The sequence below is a fragment of the Oncorhynchus keta genome, chromosome 1, assembly GCF_023373465.1.
Source record: "Oncorhynchus keta strain PuntledgeMale-10-30-2019 chromosome 1, Oket_V2, whole genome shotgun sequence".
Taxonomy (NCBI): Eukaryota; Metazoa; Chordata; class Actinopteri; order Salmoniformes; family Salmonidae; genus Oncorhynchus; species Oncorhynchus keta.
Window position 1 is genome coordinate 70,983,467 of NC_068421.1, and position 11,016 is coordinate 70,994,482.

Genomic DNA, 11,016 nt, shown 5'->3' on the forward strand with positions numbered 1-11,016 from the left:
TCACCCCAGAGTCTCTCAGAGGGTTCACAGTCAGCCCACTAACACCCCCCCCCATTTCACTGTAATAGTGAAGGTGTAAACTTAGCAGTAGAAAGCCTAAACAGTATATTTGACCTTTCAGCTTCCCTATCAAATCTAAACATTTCAAGCAGACAACCTAAGAAAATGAACAACAATGACAAATGGTTTGATGAAGAATGCAAAAACCTAATAAAGAAATTGAGAAACCTATCCAACCAAAAACATAGAGACCCAGAAAACCTGAGTCTACACCTTCACTATGGTGAATTACTAATACAATACAGAAATAAATACACTACGTAAAAAGAAGGGACAGCACGTCAGAAATCAGCTCGATGTAATTGAAGAATACATACAGTGGCTTGTGAAAGTATTCACCCCCCTTGTCATTTTTCCTATTTAGTTGCCTTACAACCTGGCATTAAAATATATTCTTTTTTGGGGGGTTGTAAATCATTTGATTTACACAACATGCCTATCACTTTGAAGATGCAAAACATTTTTTATTGTGAAACAAACGAGAAATAAGACAAAAAAACTAAACTTGAGTGAGCATAACTATTCATCCCCCCAACGTCAATACTCTGTAGAGCCACATTTGGCAGCAATTACAGCTACAAATCTTGGGATATGTCTCTATAAGCTTGGTACATCTAGCCACTGGGATTTTCCCCCATTATTCAAGACAAAACTGCTCCAGCTCCTTCAAGTTGAATGGGTTCCGCTGGTGTACAGTAATATTTAAGTCATACCACAGATTCTCAATTGGATTGAGGTCGGAGCTTTGACTAGGCCATTCCAAGACATTTCAATGTTTCCCCTTATACCACTCGAGTGATGCTTTTGCAGTATGCTTAGCGTCATTGTCCTGCTGGAAGGTGAACCTCCGTCCCAGTCTCAAATCTCTGGAAGACTGAAACAGCTTTCCCTCAAGAATTTCCTTGTAATTAGCGCCATCCACCATTCCTTCAATTCTGCCCAGTTTACCAGTCCCTGCCGATGGAAAAATTGGGGTGATGAGAGGTGTTGGGTTTGGGCCAGACATAGTGTTTTCATTGATGACCAAAAAGCTAAATTTTTGTCTCATCTGACCAGAGTACCTTCTTTCATATGTTTGGGGAGTCTCCCACATGCCTTTTGGCGAACGTCAAACGGGTTTGCTTATTTTTTTATTTAAGCAATGGCTTTTTTCTGGTTGCTCTTCCGTAAAGCCCAGCTCTGTGGAGTGTACGGCTTAAAGTGGTCCTATGGACAAATACTCCAACCTCTGCTGTGGGGCTTTGCAGCTCCTTCAGGGTTATCTTTGGTCTGTTTGTTGCCTCTCCAGTTAATGCCCTCCTTGCCTGCTCCATGAGTTTTGGTGGGTGCTCTCTTGGCAGGTTTGTTGTGGTGCCATATTCTTTCCATTTTTTAATAATCGATTTAATGGTGCTCCATGGGATGTTCTAAGTTTTTAATATTTTTTTTATAACCCAACCCTGATCTGTACTTCTCCAGAACTTTGTCCCTGACCTGTTTGGACAGCTCCTTGGTCTTCATGGTGCCGCTTGTGTAATGCATGTACAGTGCCTTGCGAAAGTATTCGGCCCCCTTGAACTTTGCGACCTTTTGCCACATTTCAGGCTTCAAACATAAAGCTATAAAACTGTATTTCTTTTCTGAAGAATCAACAACAAGTGGGACACAATCATGAAGTGGAACGACATTTATTGGATATTTCAAACTTTTTTAACAAATCAAAAACGGAAAAACTGGGCGTGCAAAATTATTCAGCCCCCTTAAGTTAATACTTTGTAGCGCCACCTTTTGCAGCGATTACAGCTGAAAGTTGCTTGGGGTATGTCTCTATCAGTTTTGCACATCGAGAGACTGAATTTTTTCCCCATTCCTCCTTGCAAAACATGGCACCCCGTAGTGCCACTGAAGGAATTTAAAATATTGATAGAGGAGTGTAAATGCTTTTTTTAGGCTGAATCATGTTGTATTGTATGTTTTAATTCTGTAATGTATTGATTTTTGCTGCCATGGCCAGGTCTCCCTTGAAAAAGAGACACAGGGTCTCAGCTGGCTTTTTTAATAGATAGGGTGTCCGAGTTTAAGTATTTAGGTAGGTGAGATGAGAGGCTTACATGGAAGAGACATGTTGAGTATATTGAAATGAAGTGTAGGAAGGTGCTGAACCTCATGAGGGCGGTGGCAGGATATGATTGGGGGTTGGATAGACAAACTCTGTTGTTTATGTATCAGGCCTTGATCCGGTCATTTTAGGATTATGGGTCGGTATATGGTATATGGGTATATGGATCAACAGCCAGAATGGTACTACAGCGTCTGGACAGGATACAGTCAAGGGCCCTGAGATTGTGTGTGGGTGCCTTCAGGACGGCACCTGTTGAGGCATTGCAGGTGTATAGTGTGGCTTTTTCTGAAACCAAGTGTAGATGTGGATATGATTGAGGGGAGGAGAGAATGGGGTAAGGACTTGCGACGGTGTGTGGAGAGATTTTAAGGATATATACAGATGGTTCAAAGGATCCAGTCAGCGGTAGGGTGGGGGCAGGGGTGTATATCCCAGATTTTGTATGTAAGCGGTTAAATGATAATGTGTCAGTGTATGCGGCCGAGTTGATGGCCATGATTATAGATTTCAGATGGGCGTAGGAGGTGAAACCACTCGGTGGGGATCTGCTCTGATTGGGCTGCAGTGTTAAGTAATGTGAAGACGGGCAGGTCGGATAAGGGAGACTTGTTTTTGGAGATGATGGCGCTGTTAATGCTACTGGAGAGGACGGGAATGGTGGTAAGCATTTGCTAGGTTCCCGTCCATGTGGGTGTGGAGGGTAATGAGAAGGCTGATGTGGTGCCTAAGAGTGCTGTGAGAAGAGAAGGGGTATTCAGGTCCTGTTGGGCCACAGGGAAGTCAAGTCCTTGATCCAGGTGTCAGGGCTCTATCTGTGGCAAAGGGAGTGGGATGCTAGTAGTAAGAGGAGGCAATTTTATTGCCAGTCAGATAGGGAAGAGGCAGGGAGTATGGGATGTATGAGAGAGGAAGTTGTGTGGAGTAGACTATGGTCTGGGCACTCAGGTTTCAATGCCATGTTGTGGATGATAGAGAGACATGAAACAGCTCTGTATGATGAGTGTTTAGTGGAGCAAACGATGGATAGGGAGAGATTGTGTGCGAGGTTTGGGTGATGTAGTGGGGGGAGGAAAGTGGAGGGAAGTGGTGTTTAGGGATCTGTTTCACTTTCTTAAAGGAACAGAACTCTTGAAGAGAATTTAATGAAGGTAGGCATAGACTGGCCTTTACGCTCCTGTACAGTAGGTGGCGGTGTATGCACCTTGAAAGTTGGATGCGATCCTCCAACCCAATGTCAAAGAAGAAGTTTCAGAACTGTGCGAATATTTGATTTCGTTAATTGTTATGGCCATATCTGCAAATCTTTCAGTCAATGGTTACCGCGGTGTTTTGATATGCTTGTCTGCTGGATCCTTTTATCAGAGATTTTCCCCAGCTGTGCTGTGCACGACACGTGAACTGCTATGTTGCAAGCATTCAACTGGTTGACCCTTTATTTATACGGTCTATGTCTATGGGTTGACCACACAGTAGAATGACTTTGACCTGTCAAAGTCAGTGTGCATTCATTCAGTAAAGTTACTAGTCAATTATGGCCCAGCCCAGGTACGCATGAGATATTGGCTAAGTTCTGGTTGCTATGTCAAGTATTTGATTTTGCTCAGCAGTATGGCATAACCAATCCCATGGTTTACAGTCAAGCGGTGTCAAGTCATACAATTTCATGTGATGTAGGTATTGCTGACAACACAACAAGAACCTTCTTTGCCCATTTAAGACCCGATGTGTCATAAATAGTGAACACGGGGTAGAGAAGTTATTTCATAAACCTGTCGTGAAGACCACATCCTCTCTGCAGATCCTGTCAGGAGGAACACAATTTGATATTTGCCATGCAGCTGAACATCTTCATAAGTGATGCTTAAAAGTTCAAGATGTGTTCTGACAGCTTTCTGTCTACTCACTGAGGCACATATCAAATGCAAAGGGACAGGGGATTACTTGTGCAAGTGGTCATGTGAAAGACCTTGTGAGGTGAGTATGGCCATGACAAGTGACTTGAGTCCCACTCTGATTAAGGCAGCCTCCCACACCTCTCTGATTCAGAGGGGTTGGGTTAAATGCGGAAGACACATTTCAGTGGAATACATTCAGTTGGACAACTGACTAAGTATCCCCCTTTACCTACTAGTGCCTGTCCAACAAGTGGCCATATCTGGGGGACAGAGCAACCCTCTCTTCAACCTTGGTCAGGGGCTCCATCCCTGGCTCTAGACCTGTTGAGAGGAATAGACTCGTCTGAAGGACAGCAAACACACCTAAAATGGCTGTGAAGGATGTGCACTACTGCACTTTGCCCTTTGACTATTTTAACAAATCTAGGAACCAACCATTGTGGATTGAATTTATGCTAAGACATCTTCATTTTGTCCTCTTTCTAAAACAGATTCCCTGATGTTTTGGAAATGAATGCTTGGAATAGACTGATGTCACCAGACAGGTATCTCGTTTGATCCTCTTTTAACCAAAAAATGAACATAGGGGGGGGTAAGGCAGTTCTCTCATAAACCTGAGGTGAAGGCCAAATCCTCTCTGCGGATCCTGTCGGGAGAAATAAACCATTATTTTGACATATTTCACTTTGTCTTAATAAGTCAATGCTGGTACATTGTCTTTGCATATATAACACGACAGGTGGGTGTCAGAATGGTGAGTGTAGCTGGTGTATGCAGTCAGGCGCAGGAGAGCAGAGAATTGGGAGCAACGTAACTTTACTCAGAATAATGAATGGTGCAAGGTAAAACAATACACTTGCCCAAACACACAAACATCAACTTTTACACACAGGCAAGAAACAGCACCCGTCGAAATAACCAGCCACCAACATTACCAAACATGACATAAAACAATTCCGCACAACACCATGGGGGAAACAGAGGGTTAATACATGAACAATAATTAGGGGAATGAAAAACAGGTGTGTAGAAACAAAGACAAAAACAAATGGAAAATGAAAAGTGGATCGGCGATGGCTAGTAGACCGAACAAGGAGAGGAACCGACTTCAGCTGAAGTAGTGACAGTGGGTCTAATCCTGAATGCTGATTGGTTAAAAGCTCATTCCAGCTGGTGTCTATTCCGCTAAATCTATGACGTTAAAATGCCTATTTAATCTGTTCCATTTGACTGTGCAAGCCACTGTCTCATCAGCCCAGGCAGGTAAGTCATAAACTTGATCTCCACTATAAAAAGCATCTAGACATTATCTCACATTTTATTTTAGACTGACATTTAGTTTAACAGCAGATATTTTTTATAAACCTTACTGCCTGTCTGACATTTGCAACAGTTTCAATATTCAAATTCGATCTCCATGTAGTGGTCGGGACATGAGAGAGAGGCAGGCAGCGTTTCTCAGCCAGTCAAAATCATGAATCAGCTGGCATAATTTTTTGGGATATAGACAAAGAAATGTGAATTGAAAAAAGGTAAAGGAAAAAAGGTTCAGTCTTTCCAGCTTCAGTTTGAAGTTATTGTTTTAGCTGTGTTGTTGGCTTGCTCCTCTGAACAAGGAACAAGTTTTAAAGACTCCAACCTAAATGCATTTAAACTTCCAACTTCAACTGTATGTACATATCGGCAGGGGTAAAGTGACTAGGCAACAGGATAGATAATAGGCAGCTGTAGCAGCATCGTATGTGGCGCAGTAGCAGCAGCATATGTGGTGAGCGTGAACGTGTGTGTTGGGGTGTCAGTGTAAGTATCTGTGTGTGACAACTGTGTGTGCATAGAGTTAGTGCAAGAGAGTACGGGAAAAAAGGGTAACTGCAGGTAGTCCGTGTAGCCATTCGCATAGCGATTTAGCAGCCTTGTTATAGCTTGGGGGAAGAAGCTGTTTAGCGTCCTGTTGGTTCCAAACTTGGTGTACTGGTACCGCTTGCGGTGCGGTAGCAGAGAGAACAGACTGACTTGGGTGGCTGGAGTATTTGACTTTGAATTTTGGCTTTCCTCTGACACTGCCTGGTATAAAGGTCCTGGATGACAGGGAGGTGGGCCCCACTCACCAACCTCTGACACTGCCTGGTATAAAGGTCCTAGATGACAGGGAGGTGGGCCCCACTCACCAACCTCTGACACTGCCTGGTATAAAGGTCCTGGATGACAGGGAGGTGGGCCCCACTCACCAACCTCTGACACTGCCTGGTATAAAGGTCCTGGATGACAGGGAGGTGGGCCCCACTCACCAACCTCTGACACTGCCTGGTATAAAGGTCCTGGATGACAGCGAGGTGGGCCCCACTCACCAACCTCTGTCGCGCCTTGCAGTCGAGTGCCTTGCAGTTACGACTCGTGTTCACTAGCACACACAGTAAATTGCTGCGTACCACATAGGCCTTCCAGAGTGGCATGTTGGATTGTGCGTCAAGAATTCAGCATAGCAAGTTTGTATAAAGGTCTGGTTATTAAATGGGTAAATAGTTAAATAGTAATATGCTCTAAAACACTCTGGTGACAAACAACCTTGTTTCCAATCTTGCACATGGCTGGGAGTAGCTTTTCAAGGAAGTAAATACATTTCTAAAATGTAAAAAAACTACTATCTATTATTAGCTAACTAGCTACAGTGCAGGCTAACTCAAAAGAGCTGCTAACGTGGCTAGTTAGCTATCTAGCCAACTTTACATACTGTATATGTAAGGACCTGGAGTAGAGAAGCAGGTACAGGGAGTCAAATCAAATCAAATCAAATCAAATTTATTTATATAGCCCTTCGTACATCAGCTGATATCTCAAAGTGCTGGCAGAAATGCCTAAAACCCCAAACAGCAAACAATGCAGGTGTAAAAGCACGGTGGCTAGGAAAAACTCCCAGGCAAAACCTAGGAAGAAACCTAGAGAGGAACCGGGCTTTGTAGTCCTCTTCTGGCTCTGCCAGGTTATAACAGAAATGACCAAGATGTTTAAATGTTCATAAATGACCAGCATGGTAATATAAGGCAGAACAGTTGAAACTGGAGCAAAGCACAGTCTGGACTGACAGGAGCCATCACAGGTATTCCTGGGGCACGGTTAGGGCTCAGGTCCTCGAGAGAGAGAAAGAAAGAGAGAATTAGAGAGCATATGTGGGGTGGCCAGTCCTCTTCTGGCTGGGGTGGAGATTATAACAGAACGTGGCCAAGATGTTCAAATGTTCATAAATGACCAGCATGGTTGAATAATAGTAAGGCAGAACAAACTGGAGCAGGAGCATGGCCAGGTGGACTAGCAAGGAGTCCTCATCAGGTAGTCCTGGGACACTAGGGCCCAGGCCAGAAACTGGAGCAGCAGCATGGCCAGGTGGACTGGGGACAGCAAGGAGTCATCATGTCAGGTAGTCCTGGGGCAACTAGGGCTCAGGTCCTCCGAGAGAGAGAAAGAAAGAGAGAAGGAGAGTTAGAGAACGCACACTTAGATTCACACAGGACACCGAATAGGACAGGAGAAGTACTCCAGATATAACAAACTGACCCTAGCCCCCCGACACATAAACTACTGCAGCATAAATACTGGAGGCTGAGACAGGAGGGGTCAGGACACTGTGGCCCCATCTGAGGACACCCCGGACAGGGCCAAACAGGAAGGATATAACCCCACCCACTTTGCCAAACATTCAACAGTCAAACAACAGTCAAACAGTCAAACATTGAATCGGAACAGACATGGAACAACACAGGAACAGCGTCAGCACACGGGAATACAAGGACATATGACAATCAATGCTGAGTCCAATAGTGGCTGTTGTGCGTGACGGGGGGAAGGATGGTGGCAGGAGTGCGTAATGCTGGGGAGTCAGAGCGGGAGCAGGCGTGACAGTATAGATAGCTAGCTAAGTGAATTAAATGTCACCAGCTACCTAACTTCATATTAGCTAGTAATCTTGATACATTTATCACTGCCAAATGTATTTGTACGGAGCTAGCTAACAGCCATGGAGGAGGGTGAAAGGATAGCAGACCCAACTGTCAAAGTGAGAGAGTAGGATATTCTGGATAGGGCAAGTACTTTTGTGTAGTTCCAGTCCCTAGAAGTGAGGACGGATGTAATATTATCATAATTTTCAGTGTGGTCTAGTTTAAGTATAACTAAGTCTGTTTCTTGGGAGGTTTTCTGTCCGCAGATAGAGCTGTGAAAGCCTGTCTGCAGATGACGAGGTCCCAATGAAGAGCAGTGGTTCTCAGTCCTGGTCCGGGGGACACATTTTTGTTTTTACCTTAGCACTGCACAGCTGTTTCAAATGATCAACTCATCATCAAGCTTCAAGTGGTATTTGTGATGCTATCCTTGATATGATCCTGCTATTGTCACATGCTACACATGCATGTGTGTGCACATGCATCTATCAATCCAATGTTATCATGATTTGTTATAAGGGATATTATACTTTAGTAATCCACAATGACCTGGTGATGTAAAAGTCTAATAATGACATTATCCTCCATATTCCTACAGATACCTTGTCACTGAAGATTTCCTTCAAAACATTTGCCTACAGTTACTGTGTAGGGCACTGCAAGGTTGGGTGACCAGGGCCATCTGGGACTGCCTCCTGGAGGAATTCAGCCGTGTGAAAGGGAAAGGGGGATACCTAGTCAGTTGTACAACTGAATGCCTTCAACTGAAATGTGTCTTCCTCATTTAACCCAACCCCTCTGAATCAGAGAGGTGCGGGGGGCTGCCTTAATCGACATCCAATTCTTTGGCGCCTGGGAACATAACTTCATGAGGATGGACACGAGGAACAGGAGGGGATCTGCAGCTCACAGGATGTTTCAAGGATGGGGTCCAACAACGCAGCAAGAGAGGCCATCTGTATGCGGGAGAGCTTCACCTCCTACCTCTTCAAAGAGGGTGCTGTTCCCTGGCAACACCATGACTACACTATGCACAACCAAAGCCTCTTTTAAGAGCCATCCACATTGCAATAAGAGTATTCTTACATTTACTTAGATATGCCGACTGCAGTTATTCAATTCCCTGTGTCTCTCCCTTTGATTTCTACTTCTCAGGTGAGGGTGTTGTTTAGGTAAGGGTGTGATGTCTGTACAACAACAAAACAGGCAATTTAAGTCACCCATATTGAAAAAATGTAGAACAATTACAAACCCTATAACCCACACTTAAACACATGTATCAATCTGATTGATGGATTGTGTTGTGCAGTAAACAGGCTCAGGTGTAAAACTGTGGCTCCTTCCACCTTCAAATAATAGGCAAGAGGGCAAACCATGGAGAATAGTAAGACACTTCATTATTTCTATAACTCCACTATTGTTTGTCCTCGTGTGTTTGTGCATGTTTTTCAGTATAAAGTACTCTGCGGCCACTTAAGTGTGGACACCAGGTGAGGCCATACACAGATTCCTGTTGAACACTGTCTCTTTAACTAACTTATTTTCTCAATGGTCTCTCTCCTTCACTTCAACCCTCTCACCCCTTCTCCCTAAATCCTCTAGGTTATAGTATATCAGCTGTGTCAGGGAACCCCTCCCGCATCTGAACTGGCTACATAGAGGGAACAGCATGATCAGAGGTCACTTGGTCGGGTCAACAGGAAGTATTATTAAAGAGATGCTTTACATTGAAATACAGATAGATGTGCAGTAGTCCCAGAGTTAATGATTCAAGGTCAGTTTTTCATTTCACCTCCTGATGATTATGATGACTGACAGTGTTAGAATAAAGAAAGAACACAAGGCTTAAACATGCTCTCTCTTTCTCCATCTGTCTCTCATCTGCAGGCATGTTTTGATGTGAGAGAGTATCCCAACCCCCAGTCCCGTCATCACCACCTCACCCGCTCTTAAGATAACCTTCAGGCCGATTGGGAGCCCAAGGCTGGCTAGGAGACACCACCAGAGACACTGTCATTTTGATGAACTGAGAGAATATTAATTCTAGAACTGTGATTCATTAATCATATGGTGCCTTCTCTGCTCCTATGTTCTTACCTCTTTCCCTTTCTGTCTTTTACACCTCTCTCATTACCTCTTTCTCCCCCTGTTTTTATAATGCAGATGTGCATTGAACTACAGATTGAACTTGTATTTATAATATTACAATTATAATATGTATTATGTATTTATAACACTTGGAAAATAAACTTCTTTCAATAAAGCGTTTCACATTCTCTACTGGTTGAAATTAAGTTTCTCATTTGATGAAATACTACACCTATCCTGTGTTTATCAGATCAATGCAGATGAAGGAAATTAGATATTGAGATGAGTATTTGCATGATGCATAGGAAGTGTAGTGTACCGTTTTAAAAAATTAAATATTTCTGTATATATGAATTACAAATCAGACTTTAAATCATGTTTCTATTCTATTGCATAGTTATAATGTGTAACCATTGTCCCAGGACCAAGATTGGTAAACACTTTTGAAGTGTATAATTGTAATGCATACATGCAGACACAGCTTCATTCAAAGACTGGAATTTGATACTCCTGGTATTGGATATGACAAAAAAATGATCTCAAAGACATTCATACCTGAACTGTACCTTAATTTGCCAAAGTAGAGTACATGATCAGTGAATATATTAAATGTACAGGCTACAGTGTGGGGATCTCATGCATATGGTAATAACTACATGTATATACGACTTGCATCCTTGGCACAAAATTATATTATTTTCTGCTCAATCCATAGGCTTCATTTATGTCATTCAGACAGTTTTGAAGTTGATACAACTGGCTATGATAGCTGAGGTTCATAGCTAGGTTCTGAACTAATATGTATACCAAACATTTTATGGTCCATACACAGACCGGCGACATAGCTAGCTACACATCCATAGGCATACAGGTATTTTGATCCTCCACTGCACAATAAGCAAGAAAATAGCTAGCTACGTTTCTGCATTGCATGGCA

At 43.2% G+C, this 11,016-nt stretch overlaps 1 long non-coding RNA gene across 1 annotated transcript; it reads left to right on the plus strand.

Moving 5' to 3' along the window:
* Positions 1–5,011: 5,011 nt before the first annotated feature.
* LOC127906796 (uncharacterized) lies at positions 5,012–10,267 on the plus strand. Its single transcript, XR_008062866.1, has 2 exons — positions 5,012–5,319; positions 8,590–10,267. It is a non-coding gene; the product is annotated as an uncharacterized LOC127906796 (long non-coding RNA).
* The last annotated feature ends 749 nt before the right edge of the window (positions 10,268–11,016 follow it).